The sequence below is a fragment of the Panthera tigris genome, chromosome F3 (assembly GCF_018350195.1).
Source record: "Panthera tigris isolate Pti1 chromosome F3, P.tigris_Pti1_mat1.1, whole genome shotgun sequence".
In the NCBI taxonomy this organism is placed as follows: domain Eukaryota; kingdom Metazoa; phylum Chordata; class Mammalia; order Carnivora; family Felidae; genus Panthera; species Panthera tigris.
Genome location: NC_056678.1, coordinates 7,592,332 through 7,620,181, shown reverse-complemented (window position 1 = coordinate 7,620,181; position 27,850 = coordinate 7,592,332). Strand labels below are relative to the sequence as shown.

General features: G+C 42.6%; 1 long non-coding RNA gene across 1 annotated transcript; it reads right to left on the bottom strand.

The window, feature by feature from the left end:
• Nucleotides 1–1,506: 1,506 nt before the first annotated feature.
• LOC122235920 lies at nt 1,507–27,850 on the bottom strand. Its single transcript, XR_006214040.1, has 4 exons — nt 27,835–27,850; nt 9,109–9,210; nt 2,953–3,001; nt 1,507–2,840 (listed from the first exon to the last, which is right to left on the bottom strand). It is a non-coding gene; the product is annotated as an uncharacterized LOC122235920 (long non-coding RNA).

Genomic DNA, 27,850 nt, shown 5'->3' with positions numbered 1-27,850 from the left:
CAGAGAGAGAAGGAGACACAGAATCTGAAGCAGGATCCAGGCTCAGAGCAAGCTGTCAGCAGAGAGCCCAACGCGGGGCTCAAACCCATGAACCATGAGATCATGACCTGAGCTGAAGTCGGACACTCAACCGACTGAGCCACCCAGGTGCCCACCATTATCGTATTTTCTAATTTAAAAGTTTCTATTTGATTATTCTTCAAATCTATGTCCTTTTTATTGTTTTAGTTCTTGGCTAAAATTATCTACCTAGACAACATATTAAGTGTAGTTACAATCTGCGAGATGTGGTTCTGATATCTGAAGCTCCAGGGGTTCTTTTCCCTTTGTGTGTGTGTGTGTGTGTGTGTGTGTGTGTGTGTGTGAGAGAGAGAGAGAGAGAGAGAGAGAGAGAGAGAGAGAGTATTAATGTGCCTGGTTATGTTTTGTTGTGTCCCAGAAATAGCTTTTGGAATTTTACTTGTAAGAAAAATTTAAGGACTAGGATAATTGAAGGGTTTGTTTACTTATAGTTCAGGTAGTTGGTCTAAATTACTTGGTCTGCTATTGCTGTTAGATGAAATTCTAGGGGGATCTCTGAAAGGCACAGTTATAATCATGTCATTCCCCTCTTTAAATCTTTTCAATGGCTCCCCATGGGACTTCGAATAAAATTTAAATTCTGTTTATAGTTAAAATAACTTCTTCAACCTCATTACATGTTCAGTTTGCTCCTGATTTATGGAGCTTTTTTTTGTTTCCAGAGCAAGCCAAGCTTTCTCTTCCCTCTGCCTAGAATACTCATTCCTGGCTCTGACTAGCTTATTCTAGCTTATTTTTCAGTTCTCAGTGAAAGATGGCTTCTTCAGGGAGGTCAAGAGAAATTTGATCTAACTAAACTAGCTTGTCCAAAATTATTATTCTCTTTTGCTCTGTTTGCTTCTTTGATAACACTTACCAAGATTGGTAATTGATTTTTTTTTTTTTGCTGATTTATTATCTTTCCCCCACTACTAGAATGTACACTTTGAGAACTAGGAGTGTTTCTCTAGTAGCTAGCATGAAACCTCACACAAAGTAGTCATTCAGTAAACAGAGGCTTAATGAATGAAGGTTGTAATAAGTGCTGAGAATATATATGTGTGTGTGTGTGTGTGTGTATACACACACACACACACACACACATATATTTATATATTTATAGATATTTTTAAAAGATTTTATTTCTTTTCTCTTTTTGGAGAGAGAGAGAGTGCATGTATGAGAGAGAGAGAGAGCAGGAGAAGGACAAAGGGAGAGGGAGAGAGAGAGCCATTAGCAGACTCCACACCCACAATGCAGCCTGACGCAGGGCTGGGTCTCACAGCTGTGAGACCATGACCTGAGCTGAAATCAAGAGTCAGACACTCAACTGACTGAGCCATCCAGGTGTTGCAAGATTTTATTTTTTTAAGTAATGTCTGCACTCAACATGGGGCTTGAACTCACAACCCTGAGATCAAGTGTCATGCACTGTACCTACTGAGCCAGAAAGGTGCCTGAGAATATATTTTTAAGTAGAAGTAATCGCTGTTTTTTCATATCATAGTCGCAGTATATTAGTGGTAGCAGCAGCAGTAGTCTGGCAGTTAAAAATAGTAATACTGGCATGAACCTGGGGTCATAACCTCTTAATTAGTAGTGACAGTCATAGAACAATGAAAATACAAATGCCACATAGACCATGAATTATTTTGCTCTGAGATCCCTTAGAGGCAGAGCATTCTTTGAAGATAGGGTGGCACATAGTGATGGGAGATGTCTGCAGCAGCTGTTCATAGGAAGATGTTGCCAAAAAAAAAGGAGCAGCAGAGTTTCAGAATGACATTGCATTCAGAAATGACACTGCAATTAAAAAAGGAAAGTACATGCAACTGTGTCTTACAAGTACACTATTTTTTTTCTTTTCAAAATAACCATGAGACTTGCCAGAGTCCTCTGGGCATGGGCAGTATGTGTGTTTGATTGCATGGAGGGCTAGTTTCTTGGAACATAAAATTTCACATTTTTATAAGTGTAACTGAAGACATAGATTCAGTCTCCCCAGTGAGCCATAGGAACTAGAAATGGTAGGAGGAAAGTCTTACAATCTACAAGCAGTCTGGCTCATGTTGTACATCTAATCTAAGTGTAATTTCTGTCTTTTTTTCTTTTGATGGGATTTTATTTTATTACACAAAATCCAGAAATGCATAAATTAAGGTTATCATTGTTTACATTCTGGCCCACCTTCCAGATTTTTCTATGCATATATTTGTGATTTTGAAATGACCTTTATTATACCCAGCAAAGAGTTCTGAGGCTTCTTTTTCATTCAAAATCATATATCCAAGCGCTTCAACTCAGAGAATTTATGCCCTGGATCGTATCACTCAGCTTTTCCTTTGTGTGCACAATCTATCATATATTTAACCCTTCCTTATTGTTAGACCTGAAAATTATCTTTTTTCTTTCTTCTATTCTTCTCTCTCTCCACTCCTTTCGAGAGTAAACAGCTCTTTGATGAACATCCGTGTGGCAAAGTCTTGGTACGTGACCTCAAAGATGAAATGGCTTTGAGAAGCAAGTGCTTGCCAGATATCCGGGGTCTGTTGTCTTCCCAGTTGTGATCCTGTGTGGGTCAGCAGTTCACATGAGAATTCTGGTCAATGGGCCATGAGCAGACATATCTGTGTCTCTGTGTGGACGAGGCATGTTCTCCACGAGCGTCCTTTCTCCCTGGTGAAGCCGGAGGGCTGCATGACGCCCCCAACAGCCAGGGTCCCCGAGTGACTGCACAGCTCAGCGTGCCCAGTTCCCATTGATTTGTTTTGCACCTGAAGCTTGAGCAACAAGACAAAAACATCTTTATGTTGTCGGTAAGCAATTAGGTTTAAACTATTACCCCATTCAATGGGAATTAGGCAATATCCAGCAAAAATTATACCAATTTACCTTCCAACTTGGCAATGCTATTTCTAGGATTCTTCCCCAGTCACACTGGCTAGAAAAGAAAAGAAATAATGTATGTGCAAGGCTATTAATTGTAGAGAAAATTCCTTCTGAATATTTTTGTGTTTAAAAAAATTTTTTTTAATGTTTATTCATTTCTCAGAGACAGAGAAACAGGGCGTGAGCGGAAGAGGGGCAGAGAGAGAGGGAGACACTCTTGTGCATCTGGCCTTGACGTCATCTGAACATCAGTGTGTGAACGTAGGAAACTGAAGCAGGCTCCAGGCTCTGAGCTGTCAGTACATAGCCCGATGTGGGGGTTGAACTCACGAAACATGAGATCATGACCTGAGCTGGTCAGACACTCAAACAGCTGAGCCCCCTAGGTGCCCTAACCTTCTGAATATTTCTGAACAAACACGCTTGAAAAGTAGTACTTCATCTTTTGCCGTTAGGGTGTTGCTCTGTTCTCTACTGAAAGAAAACAAAGATACTATCTACTGACTTGGGAGTTATTTCTGGTGATATTTGTGTTTATTTGCCTGTCTTTCTGCTCACGCCTGCATACATGCTTGTATCTTCTGATTCTGTGGGAGGTCAAAGTAGTTTCCTACGTTCACACTCTGATGTTCAGATGACATCAAGGCCACATGCACAAGAGGTATCCTGAGTTATCTGTGGGGAGGACGGGCTGGATCATTAGGAACCCGGGAGCCCACAGTGGTTTGAAGATTAAAGGTGTCAGAGAAGCATTTGTCCAAAGCGCTTTCATGTAAAGGTTCGGCTGCGCACAGAGTTGTGTGAGGCAAGTTGAAAGGCTTATCTGGGGGGTTAACATGCTAATGCACCTGAGAGGCAGTGGAGAACTCTGGGTCTGGGTTGTTAACAGGGAGTACGATCCTTTTAGCTTTTCATACCCAGCATATAGTATTTTAATTTCCTCAAGGGATTTAGTTTCATTTGCATTTGAGAGAGCCCAATTTTGCAAGATTTCTTTTCTTTTCCCCCTTTGGGCATATATTCAAGTGCTAATACATTTCCCCTGAACCTCCAAAAAGATGAAGTGCTTTTTATGTTTTCTCTCAAGGCCTCACTTAGTGGAGCATCTGAGAACCTGGAAATCTGTGATGACACCCACCTCCTAGCAGTGTGTGTGTGTGTGTGTGTGTGTGTGTCCGTGAGAAGTATTAAATGACCTGCTGCTTTCAGGAGCCCAACCCACATCCACCCCCCTGCCTAGGCCTTGTACCGCATTCAGAAAGTGACCTGTGGCAGGTGTGATGAGAACGCCCGATGTGCCCAGAGGGGCCGGATATGACGGGAGGCGGCAGCACAGATCCGAGCATCACCCTGTCATGGCTGTGCTGGGGCGGGTCATGAGGGGGGAATCTCTGCCCCACGCAGGTAGGGGCTGGGGCGTGACCCCAGTGGTGATGAGCTCTCAGCAGCTGAGGCCAGGCCAGGACGCTGCTCTTTGCCCCGGCTCTGTATTGTTCCTCTCATTCTGGGCAAACCTGGTAGCCCATTTGGTACCCACAGGGCAGTCATCAAGATGTAGGACGTGAACAGGAGGGCCGTTATCACCCATCTGTAATAAACATGCACGACACTATCCAGCACCAGCCACAGACCTATGTCCAGATGGCGATGGATGGAAGAGGGAAGGCCACCCCAGACATGGGTAGAGGAGGGGCAATCTGCAGAGATGGTGGCCAGGGAGACAAGGAGACAGAAGCTTGACTGGTGGACACGTAAGGGTGTGGGCGCTGGTGGTCTTCCAGTGGAGATAGAAAGGGTGTCGGGCAAAGCTGTCTTTCTCTGCCCCTGCCATGTTTCTGGCCGGTCTAATGATGTGCCCGTAGAGGAGGGAGCCACCACGCTAGCTCTGGTTGACCCAGAGGTCCTGGGCCATTCCCAGGCTTGAAGCCCAACAAATGGGAGTGTGTCATCCATGGTGATGGGGAAATGAGAAAGGAGGAATTGGTAATGAGCACCATTTTGGACCTGTCAGCTTTAACCTTGCAGGGGGACATTCCAATGGAGTCGCTTGTGAAATGTGTAGGATTAAGTCGAGGGTGGTACCCCAGTGTGCTCCTTTAGACTTAGAATTGCAGTTACAGGGTGGTTCTTGACCACAGAGAAACAAGTTTTCCAAAGGAAGAAAGTGAGGCAAAGGAAGGAAATACAAGAGGGAGAGATGGCTGGGAGTGGGAAGCGACTGTGTTCGTGGGGCACAAAACAGGGCTGGTGTTGGAGGCAGCTGAGCTTGTGGTCGGCAGACTGGCTTTGGAGACTGACAATGTGGAGGCAAATCTGCTGTTTCCCACTAAGACTCAGGTTTCTCACTCATCCTATGGATAATAATAATACCTACTTCATAGAGGTTGGAGAAGGAAGCTGAGATAATGTATGAAAAACACTCAGCACAGTCCCTGGAATATAGTGAGCCCTCAATAAATAGCTATTTTTTTTATTAGAACATAAAAAAATAGAAAAAAATAGTAGTTAATGGTATTCTTTTAGAACATAAAGGGGAGATTAAATTTGAAAAGGAGAATTCTGGGTAAGGCTAAATCCAGGGTTGTAGATATAAGAATACATTAACAGGTTTTGGAAGGAGCCAAGGAACTTTCATATATACATTCTATGGTACATCATATATATGTGTCTTAAAACCTCTTGAAACATTCTATCTTCTATCAAAAGGAGAAATATTTTTCTATGCTTTTTCTATATCCAGTCTTCCAACCAAGCTTACTGGGAGAGGCTGGTTTTCTTCAGTTGACAATCTGCACACTGCACAGTTTGCATTCCCAATGACTTCAAGACTGCCTTATGATTGAGAAGAGAAGTCTTAGGAGGGACTTACTGCATAATTCCCAGGAAAATATTGTTTCATGCACACGGGTCGACCTGGGCCCTATTCTGTTCTCTACTCTGTCCTAGAATCATATTCTTCACCCAAATGGTGCCACTCATTTGTGCTCTGGAGTGTGCCCCCAACGCTTTGGCACAGACAATATCCCTTTCTTGGGGTGCTCTGATTCATGGTTATTTAGGGTTTCTGTAACCGACTAGAAGAAAATATTGGAGCTGATATAAAAAGAAATGAGTTTGAATGCTGGAGCTACAGTTTATTAGCTTGGTTGAATTAATTAAACAAGGAGGTCATTGAACTGAGGTGGGTTGAATGCCTTAGGAGGCCGTGTAAACAAACCAATATCTGTCTGTAACACCTCAATGTTTAAGAATTCTAAGAACAACCAATCACATACAGCCAACTAGGCTTTCCCAAACAAGGCAACCCCTTAAGCTATAGCCAGTCAAATGGTTTTCTTGTTTTGTTTCTTCCTCTTCTCTATAAAAGTATTTCTTGTGGTTCTTTGTGGGCCAAGCACTCCTTACCACTTCTGGTTTGGTGGTGATTCAAATCAATTTATGCCCCTGTAAACTCTTAAAACTTTTAATGTGCCTCTGTTTATCTTTTAACAGCTTTATGACCTAAACTTTCACTTCTCCTCTCTGAAACAGGCATAATTCACAGAACTGTGAAAATAAAATGAGGGTCCATGAAAGCTCTTTATAAATTATATAAGTATGTGGTGGTATTATTACATTTTTATCTTTAATAAGTTAATTCTTTCTTAATCTCTAAGCACTTGGTGCTTCATTAGCTACTGAGGAAATGGTAGCATCTAGCAATCAAGTACAGTATGAAATTCATATTCAGTAGCTACTACTTCTAAGGATATGAAACTGTCTTGTATCTTTCTAGAGCAGCAAGAATACATATCACTAAGACTGTAAATAGAAAACTTCCCTCCCCAAACACAGACATATATTTACCCACCTAACTTTGTTAGACTACACATCAAATAATGTCTATTCATTCAATAACCAAGTGTTGAAAGTTAAAAAAAAAAAAAAGAGGAGACAGAGAAAGATAACAAGGTGCTTTTTTCCCCCCTTACCAATAACCAAGTCTCTAATTATTTGACACTAACTGGGAATCCAACAATTCAATTCTGACAATATCTCCCTGGAGCTAGTGTCAGATCCCAGGAGTTAAAGGGTTCAGTCCCACAAGATGCCCCTACTTCAGATGGCCACTGCAAATGGGCTGCCCTGGCCATTCATGCTTCTGCCCAGCCAACAACAAACTTGGGGGAGGGGAGTCCTATGACCCCCACCCCCTCAGATTTGACATTTTGCTAACACAGCTTGCAGAACTCAAGAAAACACTTTACTTGTGGTTACCAGTTATTATAAAAGATACAACTCAGGAATAGCCAAATGGAAGAGATAAATAGGTATGGGATGAGAGGGCACATGGCTTCAGTGTCTTCTTAGGGCACACCACCTTCCTAGCACCTCCCTTTGTTCACCAACGCAGAAGCTCCCCCAAATCTCATCATTTAGGGTTTTTTATGGAGATTTCAGTATGTAGGCATGATTATCAAATCATTGGCCATTGCTGACTGAACTCAATCCCCTGCCCTTCTCCCCTCCCTGGAGGTCAAGGGTAGGGTGGAAAGTTCTAACCCTCCAACTGTGGCTTGATCTTTCTGATGACGAGCCCCCATCCTGAGGATATACTGAGGACCTTGCCAGAAGTTACCTTATTAGCTACAAAAGGCACTCACCACTCAGGAGATCCAACAGTTTTAGAAGCTCTGGAACCAGGAACAAAGATCAAATATATATTTCTATTCCACCACACCACCAAACCTACAGCTTCTCTTTCCCTGATACAAAGACTTCTTGACTTCTTGGCTAGGTTATTTGATTCAGTCTATTCTTTTATACTTATATACTTAGACCAAATATATATTTTTATGAAATCACACAAGGTTATAAGACTTCTACCAACATATTGACCAAAGGGGCATTTTCTTGTTGAGTTTACCCTAAGAAGCTTGTCTCTCAACCTCTTCAGTTCCATAGACATGGTCCTAGTCAGAGAGACTGGCTTCCATCTATCATGTTCACCAAATCTGAAGTGTATAAACTAAACCAGCCACATATTTGCTTTACAGAAGAAACTTTTCTTTTTCTGCCATTCAAATGCACGTGTCTTCCTCCTGATACCATCTTCTAATGGCAGAATACATGGGAAGACAAAATAGTGATCAAAAGATTGCTTTGTGAGGATGAAATTAAAGCCAAAGAAATGCATAGCCTTAAGGGATATTCTGCCTGGCTCTGGGGAGAACGGGAGAATCATCCCTGCTCTGATACGTTTCCCCAGTGACTGGAAAATGTGTGTATCCAGAATTTATTGTCTTCCTTCCCAGATAGTACTAAATAAACACAACTATATCAGGCTTTTGTACTTTATTCTTCTATGCTGACCATCCACACTGTCTGTTCATACACTCTCTAAATAGGATAATTTATAATTGGTATTTCTTATCAAGAAATTATGCCTTATTTCTGGTACTGTTTCCCTGAGATTTCACCCTACTAACCTTGGAATTTTGAGTGTTTCTAACTCTTGGCTATATATTTAAACACAGTCTCTTGGAATTCCCCTTCTGCTGTCTTAACCATATCTTCTATTTGTGGGTTTTCCTGGTTTAAGTCACAGTGCCTCATGCATTTCCAACTAATAATAATATGCATCATGTATTGAAGGTCTCCTGTGTGCCTGTATTTCAGTTAGGCTCTCAGATGCCAGGAACAGAGATTAGCTCATGAAAGGAAAAGGGAGGCAAGGAGGGGAGGGAAAATTGTAGACAAAGGAAGGGAGGGCTACTTGGGAAGCCAAGGATGGAAACCTAATTTGACCCAGTCTCAGAAAAAGGATGCTTTAGGGGGGGTTAGTGGCAAAATGTCATGGATCTTCAACCAAGTAGTCCACTCTTAAGGAACTCTAATAATTTCCAATGTTCCTTCTAGTCTCCTCTTGCCAGCCTCCTTAGCTTCTATTTTGTGTATCTTTTCTCATGATTACAGCTTTGTTTAATCCTAATTTAACTCTGCCATGTTCCCTCTGGTCTGGACTGTCTCTCATTATGTCTCCCATTCTGTTATCCCACTGTTGACAGTTAATTCTCTGGGCATTTTCCCAATTAAAATTTCCAAAAGCAAGTATTTGAATGGTTCAACCAATGTTTCTTAGGCATGTTTCTTTTTTACACCAAGTTGATTTGTGCATACCTTGAGTCAGTTGCTACTCACAATTCCAGGAGGCACAGCCAAAGAGGACATTGCTATAAGGTGTTGTAACTTGTCTGGTGAAGGTGAATTCATCTATAGGGACTGTGAGAAGAACCATTTTCCTTAGTAAGGCAAGAACTATCATCAGCCAATTTATTTAGGTATCTTGCTAAGAAAGTTGCATACATTAGTTCACTTAATCCTCCAACAAACATATGGGGTAGATATTATTATCCTCACTTTGTAGGAAAAGAAATTTAGACTTAGCAAGATTAATCCCCAAATCATGCAGCTTTTAAGTAGCAGAGAAAGTACTCCAATATAGATTATTATGCTTTAAATGTCCCCAAAGCCCATAGTTTAACGGGCCAACTGTTTTCGAGGGTAAAGATCTCTATCATCTGAAAGAGTAGAGATAAGGTGTTCCCATGACATTTGAGTGCATACTAAGAGTGCATCTTTCTATAACAACAGTAAACATTTTCTAAGTGCTTTTCTACATACTGGGTTACTGTTCTAAGTGTTTCAAATGTATTATCTCCTGAACACTCTTAATAACCCTATGAAATAGATGCAATATTATCCCCATGTTATAGATGAAAACTGATCTACAAAAGAAGGAAGAGGTTCAGACAAAGAAAGTGACCCATTGTTAATGGCACCTGAGATTCAAATAAAAATTCCAACCCTATGCACTTGTTAGAGGCAATAGTGATTGAGAAGGACCTCTCAAAGTCTGCCCCTTTTCCACTGAAGGCAGGACAGTGGTAACATTTTTTAACTAAAGGAGGGCACTTTGGATTACACATTAGAAGTGACTTTGTGGCTATAAAATTTGGGCTACATAGAAACACCCAGGAAGTCTGAAAATCAATTTTCTGTACATATTCTCTTCCACCTCTTCCCCTTGTATCCTTGAGCCCTGCTCCCCACAAGAGTAGCTAATTATTTTTCTGAAAGGGTTTCAGTGCATGTTCATATATCTCAGTGCCTACTTCTGAAATGGTAAAAAAAAAAAAAAAAAAAAAAAAAAACCCTGCTGCCCAGGGGCACAGAGGATGACCAGGAACCAGGAAAGGGACATGACTTGCACAAGAGTAATGGCAGCCACATGAGGCTTTGGTGAAGAGGGATTGCCAGCCTCTCTCCCTGTCTGCCACAGTCCCTGTGATTGGTGAGGCTCTCCCAGAGTCATCTGTAATCAGAAATGGCAGTCAACGAAGTCTTTCATTGATCATTAACAGATTGCTTGGCAATGACTGATTAGTGAAAGGCAAAGACAAATGACCCAAGTTCTGGAAAGGAGATATTTCATTCCAGAAAATCCAACAGATAATGGGGAAAGGCTACCCTGTTCTAGATAGTAGAAAGGGCAAGGACATGCTAAGTAATCTCTCCCTCCTCTGGCTCCTCAACACTTCGCTGTGCCCCTAATTTAGCCCTTGTTACTGGCTGTCTTGGTGCTGAGTCGGTTGTGTGCACGTCCATCATCCTTGCTGGACTGTGAGCTCCTTAAGGTGGGTGTCCATGTGCCTAGGACAGAGTAGATGCTCAATTAATATTTGCTGGGGAAAATTTTTAGTATTGTCCCTTGATATATAGGTAGCAAAACCAAGATGTAGAGAATGGTCCTACCCCACGGTTATTCAGAGTCAATAAGTCTCCAGTCTATCTTCACAATCCAATCTCATACTTTTCAGTTTGGGAAAGCTCTAATCTCTCCCTGGGCTCTTTCTCAGTTCCTTCCCCCTGACTTCCTCTCTCTCCAGAGTGCGGCAGTAAATTACGAGCAATGTGGAGACAACTTTCCTGGGTTTCCTCTCTCCACTGCATGCATTTCATATGAGAGGACATGTGGTGGTGGAGAGGTAATGACTTCTGCTCGACATACTTTTTCCAAGTTTCTTATGAATCTGAGCATGACCTGCTCTTCCAATTTTGGTTGCTGGCTTTAAACTTGCCTTGGGATTCACTTCATCTTCCAATTCTCCCCATGCCCCTTCTACCATCTTGCCCATGTTTAAAATGCAATGAGGCAGGTGCCAAGGAGAAGGTGGGCATGGTTGAGGCCAACATTGGCAGAGTTCTAGGGGCATTATGTTTCTAGTATGAAGGGCCATGGAGGTTATCTAGTCTAATAACCTCATTTTACAAATAAGACAGTTTGAGTTCAGGTAGTTCAAATGACCTGCCCAAGATCACTGTCATGGAGAGAATGGGTGCAGAGAAGGAGATGAAACCATTGTCTCTCATGCTCGGTTCAGTGCCTTATTGTTATGGCACGCTTATAGAGGAAAATAAATGAGCAGTAAATATCAGTTTTATTGCCATTTCAGGGCACATCACAGAGCCTCAGACAGAGGTTAATAATACTATACTTGTATACAGACAATATTCCTTATACATCTGGAGTTTTAGCAAAGACCAAGGTTTATTTGCCATAATTCTGTTTGGTATGTTGCTTCTCAGTATCTTAGAGAGCAGAACACAGCATGGCAGAAACAGCTTTGGCTTTCATACACAGAGTTAATTGGTCAGTGTTTTATTCCTGAGGTTTTACTGTACCATTGTTTCCACTTTATAGCTTTTTATACCTTGGATTCAATCATGTTGGTAATAAGTGCTCCCCATGACTTTGGAATCTATATACCCTACAGCTGCACTCTTAGAAAGGACTTTATTATAAATTTAAGCAATGGACAGTTGAAGAATAAAACCAAATCTCAACCCATGAATGGCATCATCTGGTGTCACCTAGTAGACATATGGGATGAAAAAAGCTTAATAAGTCGTGTTAACTTTCATATATTAGGTGGGCATTTTATTCACAGGTACTTAGAGTACTTAGCTGTGGTAGATACAATGGTAAAGGTATTTTCAGGCTTTCTAGGTTTTTAGATTGAGAAAAACTTCCTTAGAAATTAAATATTAAACACAGAATTCAAATGGCTTAATTGCTGTCCTCCAGTACTCCAAAGTTTGCTCCTGAACCGAGAGTTGCTCAGAAACAATAATTTTCAAACTGTGTCTAAAAGGTTGTTTGCATGGACCTCAGGGCTCAGAGTTAGTACGGGAGGGGGAGGAGGGGGGCTGAATGGGAAGGGCCTCAGGGCTCCAAACTGTGCTTCAATTGGATAAGCTAAGGCTGTTTTTTCTCCCTTCCCTTCCTCCCTCTTTCCTTCCCTTCCTTTCTTTCCTTCCTCCCTCTTTCCCACCCTCCCACATTCCTTCCTGTATTTTTCTAAATTTCTGACTAAGATAGCTTTTGAATAAAGGGAGATCATTTTTAAAAATAGAGTTTAAATATAGTACAAAGACATTGGAGATTATATATCCAGTATTTTATAGTCAGATTTATTGAAATATCATTTACAGGCATTAAATCACATCACTGTAAGAATACAGTCTAATGAGCTTTGACAAATGTATACAATTGTCTGATCACCACAATCGAGATATAAAACACTTCCATCACCCCCAAAAGTTTCCTTAAAAACCAATACCCTCCTGATGCCCCAGGTAAATACTGTTCTGCCTTCTGTTGTGGTGACCCAGCTTTTTCAAGAATGTCATAAAAATGGAATCAACCTGTAGACTTTGAGACTATTTCTATCATTTCCTTCACTTGCATTGTATGCTTTTGAGATGCATTCATGTCATTGTGTATATTCCTAGTTCATTCCTTTTTATCGGCTCAGTAGTGTTCCACTGCATTGATACTCTATAGTATTTTTCTAGTAAATATGTGAATTTTTTGTACCTTTTATAAATTTTTATTTTTTATTTTTTAAAAAATATTTACTTATTTATTTTGAGAGAGAGAGAGAGTATAAGAGCATGAACCGGATGTTGCTGAGCCTCATGCGAACTGTCCTATTGCTGCTTCCTCTCACTGGCCCAGAGTACTTGTAAATCAGCCCCTAAAAGAGTACCACTGAGCAAATTAAAGTGCTCACTGCCTTCATTCATTCTTATGGTGGGGGATGGGAACTACCACTTATTGAATATTATGTGACAGACAGAAAGTGCTTTAAGTGAATTATCTCATTTAATCCTGAAGACGATTCCATGATTTGAGAAATATATACATACATACATACATACATATATATGCCTATCATATATATCTATGGATATATTAGCAATTGGTATATTCCTTTAACAGTGTGATATTAATACAAGTGACTTTCAGTACCTTAAGTTTTATGATACTCTACATGGTTGTTGCTGCTGCTGGTGATGCGGACAATGAAGAAATCACAGTAGGACAATTAGAATTCCTCTGGCATGTACTTCTGGCATGGATACTGATGGCAGACAATTCTGCGATTATGTTACAACCGTTTAGAATAATTCTTAACAGCATCAAGAACTACTATGGAAAGTCTTCTCACCATCTCAATAAAAAACAGAAGGCTGGTTAGGGACTTTCTCCACTTGATTCTTCCCAGTGCTGTCTGTAGACGGTGTCCACCGTCTTATTCGAAGAAGAATATGAAGGATTTGCCTAGAGGAGCAAATCTTAAATTGATGGCTAAATTATGCCTTGTGGCTATATTCTCTGCCATGTGCAGTCTCCCTCTGATTTTGCACACACAGATTTGTATTACGCAGAGGTCTATCTCACAGATAGAAGGCAGGTGACCATATCCAACGTCCCCCCACCATACAGGGACAAAGCATTTTCCCCCCGTCCCTCTTTACCCACTGCTAAATGAACACAGAGCACAGGAGCATGCATTCTTGCAAACTCATTGTCACTTCTTATGAAAATCTGGAGGATTCTGCCTTATATTACTCTACAGGATAGGAGATAGTACACTCCACAATCTATCCAACCATGGGAAGCTATTGCGTTAGTCCAGCTAACTCCAGCATAAAGAAGTATATCCACTGTAGGAGGCATTAAATGTTAAATACATGATTTAAGTAGTTCCTTTCCAAGGCTGTGTGTTAGTGAGTGAGCGAGAGAGAATGAGTGTGTGTGTATGTGTGTTTGTTTTGTTGCCAAGATATATCCCAGGCAGCTCTAACAAAGACCGTGTCTAATGAACGGAACTAGGCTGGAATTTCACACTCAAATCATATTGCACTTAGCTCTCCCTGCCCCTGTGTCTGCTTCCTGATGTTTGGTTGTAAGCAATGTGGTAGGGCGGCTGCTGTTGTTGTCAGGCAGGACTGGCTCCGGGCAAAGCCGTGAGGCAGGTAAATGTCTCCTATAAAATTCCTTCTGAAGCCCCGGGCTTCCCCTCAAAGCCCTGGGATCTGGCTCCCTTTGGTTGTTTTACAAGCACAAGCCCCCACTGTTGTCCCTTGTCGGGCTTTACTCCCTTTATCTTATCCCAGGCTTGAGAGAGAAGCTGGACATTTCCTGTCCTGCCCCATCAAAATCCCCCCCTGACCCCGCCCCATTCCCGGCTAATCCATTTGATAAAATAAGTAGAATGAGGTATGAATGGTTGGGAATGACCTTCAATTAACCTTCTCAGGTAACTGTGCATTTTTACGGAATGCTTACTTCTTCTAGCAGGGACAAAAGTGAGCTACCAAAATGTGATTCTGGATACAGAAGGGTGAATTTCCCTCAGGGAGACCCTCCGAACATCCATCAGATTAAACCAGGCAGGTGTCCTCCCATGCCAGCCTGGTGAAAGGTGGCTCTAAGGAGGTCAGTACCTTAGCTTGACTCAAGGCCACAGACCACAGTCTCAAATTAAGCTAGCTTTCTGACGCATGTACACGGTCCCTCACAAGAGGAAGAGGTGGCAGAGGTGGATGGAAAGGCCCAAACTCATCACCACTGAGGGAAAATGAAATCGAAGCAGAATCTGCTGTAAACGAGTTAGTGGCACAATCTTCACTTATAAACAGGACTCTTCACTTAGAGTCTGTAAGGAATAGAGGGAAAAGGATAAGTGCGCCAAACTTTAGCTCTGGGAGATATGTCAACATAAGAGGTTGAGAACAAAAGAATGATTGTGCTTGCATTGAGGGGATGCTTTTTCTGTAAAGCACAGTTTGCACAGGTGAATTGGTCCTTGACACAGACATTCCAGACCTGAGGCCTTCTTTAGGGCACCGGGAAAAGGACCAAAGAGCTCTGTTTGGAGGAAAAAGAATTCATTGTCACCAAAATGAAAGAGGAAAGAATTAAGAATAAAAAGAAGAGAAGGGGCACCTGGGTGGCTCAGTTGGTTAAGCATCCAACTTCAGCTCAGGGCAAGATCTCACAGTTTGTGGGCTCGAGCCCCACCTCAGGTTCTGTGCTGACAGCTCAGAGCTTGGAGCCGGCTTCAGATTTTGTGTCTCCCTCTCTCTCTGCCCCTCCCCCACTCATGCTCTGTCTCTCTCTCAAAAATTAATAATAAAAAAAACATTAAAAAAAAAAAGAAGGGAATTAAGAAATAACATTCTTTCTGGGGCACCCGGGTGGATCAGTTGGTTGAGCATACGACTTTTGATTTCAGCTCAGGTCATGATCTCAAGGTCATAAGATTGAGCCCCACATGGGGCTTTGGCTGAGCTGGCACCTGCTTAAGTTTCTCTCTCTCCCTCCCTCTGCCCATCCCCTGCTCTCTCTCTCTCTCTCTCTCTCTCTCTCTCTCTCCCTCTTTGAAAAGAAAAGAAAGGAAAAGAAAAGAAGAGAAAAGAAAAGTAACATTCTTTCTACAAATCTCATTCAAACCACTTACCCCAAATGCTGCTGGACATGTCAAAATATTTTACTTTATATTTCCCTTTACTTCTAGAAAAACTCGGACCAGTTTTAGATGTTTTTCTCAGTCGTTCATCCACAATCATCCTAACTTGGCAGAGAAACAGGTCTACCTGCATTTATAGTCTTAGCTTGAACATGAGGAAACAGGATTATTAATTAATCCAGGCTTCACACACTGGAGGCCTGCTACACGGAGGATGTCTGGTTTCATCATGGAGATCAGAGGCAGGGGGTTAACGAGAAAACAAAGAAGACGGTTCTCACTTTTGAGGAGCCATAACCTAATGGGGAGGAGTAGACGTGATCAAGGGGCTCCAGCACAGTGCAGTGAGTGTCATGATAAAGACAGGTTCAATATGAGTGGAGATGCAGAGGAGGGGCAGACACTCTGTAGAAGGGTGACTGGGAGCTTCAGTGACCAACCAGGCTTGAAGTGCAGTCTCTAGGGGAGCATTATGGAACAGCTTGACCTCCTTTCATTCTACTTAAAATGCATTTGGAACATTGAAAGGGAGGGTGATACAATTTGGCAAAATGTAACCAGCACCTGCTTGCCAATGGTTAACAGGGCAATTAAGTAATCTAATTTAAAGTAATCTAATTTATTTTGGTTATACCGCCTTGAATTTTTGTAATAAGGTAGGGATGGATAACACAAGTTTCCTTACTCGTATGTTTTCACTGAATTCGGGGTAACTTCTATGTCTCCTATGTCTCTGTTTTCAGGGTCAGTGTTTTCAAACAGGTAGCTCTGGGATCACGCTTTTCTTCAAAGCCTGACGCTCCGGTAGAAGAAATAAACTCTACAACCAATGAGTAGAAGTTACAAAAAACAGCCCATTTGTGTCCCAATACAAGAAAGACATTTCCATAGACTGTGTTTTCCAGAATGGGATGGATGGACTCTCCAGGAAGTGAGTGTCTCTTTATGAGACTTGCCCAAGCATGTGAGTTTCCTCTGCTGGGTGGGAGTTTGAGCTGAGTGGTCTTCAAAGAATGAAGTTCTACCAACGATTCTCTCTTCTAAGTTTGTGTCTCTGGCTCAGCCTGCGTTCCACAGAAACAGCAGAGCCCGAGACCATTTTCAGGGCTGTCAGAGAAGATGTAATACAGGAAAGAGGGAAGAACACACTCCAGGTAGTGCCCTACCCCACGGGCTACAGCATCACAAGAAACACAGCCAGGGTTTGACCAGGTAGAATATCTTCTAGACAGGCTGGGCAGAAACACCATGCCTCTGGTGCAGGTCAGAAGGAAGGGGAAATTATCTCCTGGTTCTTACTGATCAAAGCTGATCTCATGGATGTTGACTCTGCTGCACCTCAGTTTCTAGGCTGTGTTGCCTGGCCCTTGGGAACAGCTGCTGGAAACACCAGTGTGGTTCTCTATCTGCATCTAGAAGTTGTTTGGGAACCATAGTCCGTCTGGTCAGGTGAGGTCAGGCAAGATAGAGACTTTGCTCATCCCGGCCCTCATCCCCAAGGGAAGCTGAAAAAGCCTGTGGTGCTAGGAGACTAAGCCGGGTGGTGGCAATCTTGCCCTGCACTGAGCAGGTGCACAGGCCCCAGGGCCAGTGGTGCCGAGCCGATATGAGGAGGCACATGCCCCAGGCCCAGCAGCATATCCTGTCTGTGTCAGCAGTCATTTCCCACAGATTCTCCTTAGTTTCAGCTTTCTCCTCCATATTAAAAATCAGGCAGTATTTTGCAGATGTAGGAACAGAAATGAGAGGAGTGAATTAACCCAACACAAAGAAAGAAGCCTGGAATAGAAAGAAGGCTGTAAGAAACAGAAAAAGACAAAACAAAAGAGCAGTTTTGGGGGGGGTACAGCTTTCTCTGGACCCTTTGTCTTCATTCTGGCTCATCCTCCTGTGACCGTTACGATCCACAGAAATGTATTTTTCATGTACAGTGTGCCGGGCACCATTGCTTCCTGGAGATGCAGTGTGGCACCCCAGGCTGGGCCAGGTAGGCTCGTGCTGGCTCCAGGATCCCGGCATGTGATCCTCAGGCCTGCAGCGGGCAAGGGCTCCCAGGGCCTTCTGACCTGTCTGAGCGACTGCTTGCGGATGTGCAGTGGATGGAAAGGTTGGTTGACTGGCTAAGATCTTCCTTGATCACAGTTTTAGAAAGTTTCTGGGCCTCTTGTGCCTCCCAGTCCAGAGATGCGTCTGCTCTCTGACAGTTGCAGGGTTCACTTCCACAGCCCAAACAGAAAACTGGGTGTGAGTGAGCAAGAAGAACCCCAGTGGTTAGCACACAGAAAGAAATTACAGGGTAAAAGCCTGTGCACAAAGCTTCTAGCTTCTCCCTTTCATTAAAAAAAAAAAAAAAATTTTAATGGCTATTTATTTTTGAGAGAGAGAAAGAGAGAGAGCACAAGCAGGGGAGGGGCAGAGAGAGAGGGGAATACAGAATCCAAAGCAGGCTCCAGGTTCTGAGCTGTTAGCACAGAGCCCAAAGTGGGGCTCGAACTCATGAACTGCAAGATCACGACCTGAGCCAAAGTTGGACTCTTAACCGACAGAGCCACCCAGGCTCCCCAGGGCTTCTCCCTTTCAATCGTCATTCACTCCCTGGCTCAGCAACCCCACTGAAGATTGAAATGATTTTCTCAAAGTCATTTCCAGCCTCCAGATCACCAGCTCGATTGGCTAATCCCCAGGACTCATCTCCTCCAAGCCGTTGCCATCCTGAATATCTCTGACCATGTTCTTCTTCTCGGAACGTATTTTCTCTTGTTGAGACATTGCCTTGCTTTTGGGAGCATCTGAGGACCAGGTTCCTGTGTGTCCTGATCTTTGAACCTCTAGCAAAATGTCTGGTGCTTTTGAACTAGATCTCAAAAAATGCCTAGTACTTTGAAAAGACTCCATAAACGTTAGTTGAATTGAATCCCATATCTGTGCCCATCATGTAATGACTCACAAGATCCTCAAACATGAGGCAGTTGCTGATGTGATTGTACTTTATAGCTTGCTACCAATTTCTTTGAGTTTTATGTTCGTGCACACCCTCGCTCCTTTAGCTTATCCTTAATTTCTTTTGTTGTTTATACTTCACGCATATTGAAAACAGACAAGATTCAGGCTCCATAGAATATTGGCTGTAAAAGTCCAACACACAAATCAATAATGACTGATTAAGGCCCAGAAGTGTCTTTTCTCAAAGTGCTATCTGTCAGAGGTGATACGGATATGAAAGGGACAGCGATTCTGTGGCTTTGGCATGGTCAAGGCATCCAAACAATGACTTTTTTATGGTAATGTTCATGTATGTATTCCCACACTTTTTTCAGTTTTTTAGGTGTAACTTAAATACAATAAAGTCATCTTAAGTATGCAACTTGTACATAGTCGTGTAGCCACCATTCCCCTCCACGACCACTGCCCCCACGCACCGGACTGACCTACCTTTCTTTTCTAGGATTTCATGTAAATGCAATCAGACAACGTGCTGTCTTACGTTTGACTTCTTTCACTTCAACACACAGTTGTTTAGATTCGTTCATGTTGTATGTTTAACATCTTATTCCTTTGCTGTATGAATGTTACAGAACTTGCTTACTCGTTCACCAATTGATAGGCGTTTGGATTAATTTCATTTTTTTGCTGTGATGAATATGACACTATAAACATTCACGTACAAGTATTTTTGTGAACACATATTTTTGTTTTTCTCTTTAAAACATTTTTTTTAAGTTTATTTATTTAGAGAGAGAGCAGGCAAGGGGCAGACAGAGAGGGAGACAGAGAATCCTAAGCAGGCTCTGCACTGTCAGTGCAAAGCCTGACACGGGGCTTGATCTCAAGGACCGTGAGATCACAACCTGAGCCAAAATCAAGAGTCAGATGCTCAACCGACTGAGCCACCCAGTCGGTGGCTATTTTCCTTTCTCTTGGATAAATACCTAGGAGTGAGATTGCTCAGTTGTATGATTAATATATGTTTAATTTTATAAAATGTTGCCAAGTTGTTTCCCAAACTTGTTATCCCATTTTACATTCCCAGCAGCGTGAATGAGAATTCCAGTTTTCCTCATCCTAGTCAACACTTGGTATGTTCAGTACTTTTTACTTTGGTCACTCTAGAAATTGTACAGTGGTAGATCTTTGAATTTCTCTGGGGACTAATAATGCATCATGTACTTAATGGCTACCCATATATCTTCTTTTGTAAAGAGCCTGTTCAAAGATTTTGTCCATTTCTCAGTTGGGGTAAAGTGTTGTTCGTCTTCTTGTGATTGAGTTTCCTTTTTTTTTTATAATCATACATTTTATTTCATTCTCCTTTGTTATTATATTCTTTTTTGTTTAGTTTTTCTTTTTCATTCCAATATAACATACAGCGTTATATTAGTTTCAGGTGTGCAATATATAGTGATTCAATTCTGTACATTCCTCAGTGCTCATTATAAGTGCGTTCTTAATCCCCTTCACCTATTTCACCCATCCCCCCCACCCTCCTCCCTTCTAGTAACCAGCAGTGTGTTGTCTATAGTGAAGAGTCTATTTTTTGCTTTGTCTCCTTTTTCCTTTGTTCATCTGTTTTGTTTCTTACATTCCACCTATGAGTGAAACCATAGGGTATTTGCCTTTCTCTGACTGACTTATTTCACTTAGCATTATACTCTCTAGCTCCGTCCATCTTGTTGCAAACGGCAAGATTTCATTCTTTTTTATGGCTGAGTAATATTCCATCGTATGTTTACACCACTTCTTTGTCCTCTTGTCTATTGGTGGACACTTGGGCTGCTTCCATAATGTGGCTATTGTAAATAATGGGGCAATAATAAACATTGTGGAGCGTGTATCCTTTTGAATAAGTGTTTTCGTATTCTTTGGGTTAATATCTAGTTGTGGAATTACTAGATCATACAGTAACTCTATATTTAATTTTTTGAGGGACCTCCATACTGTCTCCCACAGTGGTTGCACCAGTTCGCATCCCCACCAACAGTGCATGAGGGTTCCTTTTTCTCCACATTCTCGCCAATACTTGTTGCTTGTTGTGTTTCTGATTTTAGCCATTCTGACAAGTGCGAGGTGATATCTCATTGTGGTTTTGATGCACATTTCCCTGATGATGAATGATGTGATTGAGTGGTTTTTAAAAACATATTTTGCATACAAGCTCTTTGTGAGATACCTAGTTTACAGAAGTTCTTAACTTTGATGAATCTATTTGCTGTGGTGGCAGTTTGGTTTGATTGGTGTCTTCTGCATCTTAAGAAAACTTTGCCTAACCACATATCACAAAGATTTTCTTCTATGTTTTATTCAAAATGTTTATAGTTTTAATCAAATAACAGCTCTTTTTCATGGTTATTTTCATTTATCTATTCCTAGTTTATAAGCATAGTGCCCTTCAGGGGTGCCCACTTTACATGATGAAAAACCACATGATACAGACATATAGGAAATGATTTACCATTTGTTTTACAGTGATCGTGGTTGTAAAATAAGATGAATGTTAAGATTTTAAAAAGAGAATCCAGAAAGATATACACCAAAACAGAATAGTGCTCATCTCTGAATTATGAGTGATATTTACTTATCCTAAATGCCACTGAGTTATACACTTCAATTGATATGTTATCTCTTTACTTTTGTTTTTCTATATTCTTCTGATTTTTTAAAATGAGTGTGTATGGGATGCCTGGGTGGCTCAGTCAGTTAAGCATCTGACTTTGGCTCAGGTCATGATCTCACAGTTCATGAGTTTGAGCCCCGTGTCAGGCTCTGTGCTGACAGCTCAGAGCCTGGAGCCTGCTTCGGATTCTGTGTCTCCCTGTCTCTCTGCCCCTGCCCCGCTCATGCTCTGTCTCTCTCTCTTTTTCAAAAATGAAGATTAAAATGAATATGTATATAAGTTGCATATTTAAAACTACTATTAGTATGAATAAATAATATGTAGTAATAAATAGATCAGGCAAGTTTATGGAACTCAGCTCATTTCTTTTTATGTCATACTTATCTGGCAAATTCAAGAAAAATGAAAAACTGTTTATGGAGCTGGAGCTTTCCTTTTAAAACATCCATCTCTTTAACAGGCTCACAGCTACTACATAGAGGTTTCAGTGTATTTTATTTAAAAAATCTAAAAAGTCTCTACATTGACTTCGCCTTAAGCTCTAATTTTTTTATTCAAGTCATTATATCATATATGAATGAGACAAGAAGTTTTGGTTACTTCTGACTCCTTCCTCATTCTATCCTTACCCATTTCCTTTGGCTCACCCTCCTCGAAAGTAGTAAAGGCCAATGAGGGTTATAATTCGGGTTGTAAGTGGCTAAAACTGCAAGAAACTCAAGCCATCTATCAAAAGCCACCATCCCAGGAGAATGAGTTACTCCCTCAGAAGGTGTAGACTCCACAGGATAGCCAGGGCCATGTGATTCCTTGAAGTCTTAGAATCCATGTGACTCCATGACCACATCGGCAACAAGAACAGTAGAATCTCAACACCAAGGAATGTGCTAATCTAGTGGTTCAATACAATTCCTTTTTTTTTTTTAATTTTTAAAAATGTTTTTAATGTTTTATTTTTGAGAGAGTGAGAGACAGAGTGTGAGCGGAGGAGGGGCAGAGAGTGAGGGAGACACAGGAGACACAGGATCCGAAGCAGGCTCTAGGCTCTGAGCTGTCAGCACAGAGACCGACACAGGGCTTGAACCCAGGAACCATGAGATCATGACCTGAACCGAAGTCGGTGCTCAACTGACTGAGCCACCCAGGTGCCCCAATACAATTCCTTTTATTTACGACTCAAGACAAGCCTTAAATGACTTCAACCTCTATTGCACACATGTATTCCAGACTCCCACCAAACCTTCTTCCAAAGTCCATCTGGTCAGAACACACCCTCTAAGTATTACTTTCTTCATTTACAAGTGGTTTTTCTCTTTGTAGTATCAACATAAGCAGCAGGCCCTAAGCCTGGCTACCAGCTCTGGTGCCTGCATAGTGGTGTCTCAAATGGGAGCGCTGGTTTCTGAGCTCACAGGCAAGGAAACTGGTCAATCTCTCCCATTATCTTCTCTACATTAAAACCCATTTCCACTAAGTAGAGCTAGTGCATTCTCCTCCAATTCAATGCTTTTCCATTCAGGTCAATGCTAAACAGTAGTTTCTAGAGGGAAGCAGAGAGAAATTGTGGGTCATGATTAGTCTCAGACTGGATTTCCTGTTCTGTTAAATCCAGGCCTCCAGGCCCCTCCCATCACTGGTGCCTGGAAGGGAGAAGCACCCATAGACTGTTCCAGGGAAAAGAGACCAGGACTCATCCTGTCTCTTAGTTCAGTCTACAGAGGCAGTTCTAGCAGAGACGGGCCCCTGGCTCTTCCCAAACACAGGCTTATTTACTAAGAATGGTCTGTTTTTAACGGCAATGAATATTGCTTATAATGAAAGCAACCTCTAATTACCCAAAATGCACATTAAAGTTTGCAGCAAATATTCATCAAATCAAATAAATTACTCTTTCTTCCTGTTCTGCTCTACTTCCTTAAGTATTTATAAGCAGGGCTAATTAAGACTTTTTGAAGTTGTTTATGGTCTGCCTTTCTCTCCATTTGGAACAAATGTTTTGGTTCTACAGATTCAAGCTATGCTTTTGAAGCATGCAGAAGCTTTTCTTGTGCAAACCCAGCTACTCAGGCTGACTTCGTCCCCACAGACAGAGGCTGTAGTCATACGTGGCCACTCTGACCACTAAGTTGAGCGTTGCAACACCTCACATCATCCTAACCCTGCATCTGAGACCTCACTCATCACCTCTTCTTCTGTTTTCTCCAGATAACTCATGCGTTTTAAACACACTCTAAAATTTACTTATTTATCACACCTACTGTTACTGTATCCCCTAAAATGTAAGCTCTGGAAGGGCATGGATCTTTGTCTGATTCATTGACATACCTTAAATGCCTGGAGCTGTCCTGGCACACAGCAAGCCCTCAACAAATATTTGTTGGATAAACAAGTTGATGATTCAAAGGCCCTCAGAAAGCCTCCTTTGCCCTCCACGGTATCTCTATCACCCGGGTGGCACAGTGCCTGAATTGCTATCATTATAGATTCTGCATTGGGGTTTCTTTCTTTGTGGCTTTCTTTGGGTTGTGATGCATATATATACTTCTATGAGGAAAAATATTCGTCTCTCCATTCAGTGACTCTTTCTGATTATACGCTATTCATAAGGCACTGTACTAGATATTTCAGGACACAGAACCAAGTCCTGTCCTAAAGGCGGGCTTACATTCACTATTTATGTGGCATCGTGCCACTCAAGATCGGTAGGCAGAGTGCTCCACAGTTGCACACCACTGGAAGCAGCATGAACCTTCATCCCCAGGGAGCTCAGTGCCTCGCTGACCCTGAGGATGGTACATCTAAAAACAGAGAGTGAGAAATGGGGACTCCCATTCACTCATTTGTCCACTTGTTCTTTCATTTAATATATACTGAATGTCTTCTAGGTGCCAGGCATGTGCAGAGTCCTGGGTGTGTCGCAGTGAATAAACAAGACAGAGTCCTTGCCTCACGAGGTCACAGTTGGTGAAGTGAGACATTGGATACTAAACAAGAAATGATCTCTTCTACGTGTGACAAGGGTTTTGGTAAGGGATGGAGGGCGGTGGGTTATAGAAGCTCAGAGCAAGAGCCCCAGCTCTGACCTAGCCTGGGAGGAAGGGCTGGACACACAGAGGACCTCGGGGAGAAGCCAGGGAATGGTGTGGGTTTGTACCTCAGCTCCAGATCTTGTGGAGATGATGCAGAGATAGATGTGTGTGTGAAAGCCTAGTGGGTTTTTTGTGTTGCTGTCTTTGTTAGTCGGGTTGGTTTTTGTGGATGTGGTTGTGGTTTTTATCATTGTCACTATTTGTTTTGTTGCATAGATTGCATGACAGTTGTCCTGGGATCCTTGGAGTTTGCCCTGAGGTGGTGTGCAGGCCAGGGTTGGGTCTGGGGTTCATCACCCACCTTCTGGGCTGTGCCTGGGCTGTGTCACACGGGGGATATAAAAACTCAGATGCCTGGGACCATCCCAGGCATCAGGGTCTCCCACATCCTCATGTTTCCTGTGGTATTTTTCACCTCTGGGGCTTCACATAAATCTTTCCCCACCACGGCTTACTGTTCTCTCCCTCAGGAGATTATTCCCTTAAGCGCCTAATACCGAAGCACCCATCAGGTCAAAAACCTTGGATTTAAGGTTGATCTCATCTTGATACATCACCCGTCTTTATTGCTGGCATCTTTCAACTTCTTGGAAAGCCTCCCAAATTTGTAGGCTTTGCCCTAAGTCTTCATTCATTCATTCATTCATTCAAATGATGACAATAGATACGAATCGAGTGCCTACCATGTGCTGGGGCACTTGTGGGTCCTTGCAACCCACCAGTGCAAACTTGTGACCTGATTAGTAATTACCGCATCTTCCACTGGGATGAGAACAAAATGCAAGACAAATAAATGATGTAGTTAGTGAGAGATGATCATAGTCCTGGGGAAAAAATCAGAGCAGGGTCAGGAGGATGGGAATGCAGAGAAGGAAGCAGTTTGCAGTGTATAAGGTGATCAGAGCAGATCTCCCTCAGGAAAGATATATGAGAAAACACTGCTTTTTTCCATCCTCACTGCCACCACCCTAGAGCAGACCTTGGTTCTTTTTCCTGTGGATGCTGCACTGGCGTCTAACCAGACTGCCTGGTTCTAACTGGGCCCTCGATCCAGTCTCCACCCCGAAGCCCAACTAGTACTTCTCAGCCCCCCAGTCAGATGATGCTCCTTGTCTGCGGAAATCCCTTCAGAGGCTCCCCATCCACAGGTCTTGGGCAACCTAGCATGCAGGGTCTTCACCCATATTCTCTTCCGCCATTATCTTCACCACATCTTCACTCAAAAGACACAGACTACGGCCTTCAGGTTGTTGGCAGTAACTACATCTGCCTAAAACACGCACCCACAGCCCACTCCTGCTTGCCTCACCAGCCCAGCTCGGTGGTCCTCTCCTGGGGGAAGGTTTCCTGCACTCCCCTCCCTGGAGACCATGCAGAGCACAGGGGACACATCTGAAGGGGTAGCATGTGGAAGAGAGACTTCATTGGGTACCTACGGAGGGCAGGCACATTCAAATTGTTGGAAGTTACAAGGAGACAGAGTTTGGCTTACTCATCCTTATTTTGCATAAAACACTGGCTTGGTTTACTCAGGCACTGGACTGAGTTCTCCACAAGCACCATCCCAATGACTCCTCAGGAACAACCCTAGGAGCCAGAAACCCCTCAGGAGCTTCCTTTCCCTTGCACCCCACTACGAGGTGCCCACAGGTATTTGAGACTGAAAGTAAGAGACTCATCGTATGATACATAGTGACTATAAGTGAAAATAATGGACATTATCATTTTCTGTTCAGTGTTCTCACTTCCTGGAAAATTTGTATCTAGAAAAGGTGTCAAGCTTCTCAAATGGAACTGCTTTGCATTTCTGTGAGCTAATTAGCCGCAGCCCTGATGTTAGCTCACCTTGGACTTTGGGGCACTCTTAGGATTCACTCGGAGTTAAACAAGAGGTATCTAACTGCAGTATGACTCCAGAATCAGGGATTTGCGGTCACCTACTTGGACTAGATTGGAGTGAAAAAAGAATATTTATATCTGAGAGTTTCACTGTAAAATTTGAAAGAATGTAAGCCCACTTTTCAGAAATTACATTTAGGCAGACTGGGGGTGGGAGGTGTTGTGTGAGGTGAGCCAGGAAACATCATGACCAAGAAAGGTAGCAAGTGGCCTCTGATTTATAGATTCCCCAGGCACAATGCGAATATAAGATGTTATGATTGAATGCTGCAAATGCAGAGGACCCTTGAACCAAGCATGGGATGACCTAAGAAGAGAAACTTCCCCATATAACTGCCACCAGCACAAACTGTGGGCCACAGGGCCACCCAGGGTGTGTAGGAGCTGCTTCTGGAAGCTTCCCAGCCACCTACAAGTTTCCAGACTGCACTCCCCCCTGTGATGAGTAAAAAGATGTCCTAACAGTTAATGCCATCGAAATAGCCAGAAATAACTACATGAGAGAGACAGGCATCTGTGTGTGTGTGTGTGTGTGTGTGTGTGTGTGTGTGCGTGCAGTGGGGTGGGTGAGTGTTTACTGGAATACATACTCCAAATAAACCATATAGATGTCAATAATGTGGCATCTCTCCTGATCATCTGGGAGCCCCCAACTGTGGGGCAATGATCCGGTGGAAGCAGGTGGCATAGGCAGTGAAAGAATTCTCTCAAGGCAGAACAAAGGAGATGGAAGTTTATTGAAGGGGGCAGTGGACAGGAAGGACAGCGAGGGGAGACACTGTGTGCAACAGCAGTCGGTGGGGGCTGTATTGAAAGGCGGAAGGTAAGAAGTATGGGGACATGTAGAATTTTCCCTTTTTTGGTAACTGTGCCTGGTTGTAAGTAGCCCATTGATCAGTTAGGGCCAGTGGATATTTTGAGGTGGGTCGCCTGATGGGCTGGTCTGTGTTCAGCCAGGTGGTCACCGGGGAGCCCTGCTTACATTCCATTGCTTAAGTCTGTTGCCTAAAAGCGGCCTCTATGCATAATGGAATGAGTTTAAAGAATTTGTGATGTAAATAAGTAAACATTCATTCTCCAGATCACACCAGCACTCAAAATTTCCTATGAAAACTCCGTAGAGAAGATGTAGGGATTCACCAGCTAGGCCAGTTAGTTCAGAATTTAAATCATTTATATAATGGTAAAAAGGTTAACATTATTTTATTAATGTGACATTTATATACCACTGCATATTTTAAAAGTTCACAGCCATTAACATTGGGCATTTATGGTCCTTTGTAAAGACCTTGGAAAATAAGGCAACATTCCCCGGGGAGCCCACAGAGGAGGAGGGGGTGAGGGTCCTGAGGCCACTCACCCTGTGGGAAGCAGGAAATGGCTGAGTGTTAACAGCAATGGGTACTGGGCCCATCTGGAGACTTACCCTTTCTTTCCTTCAG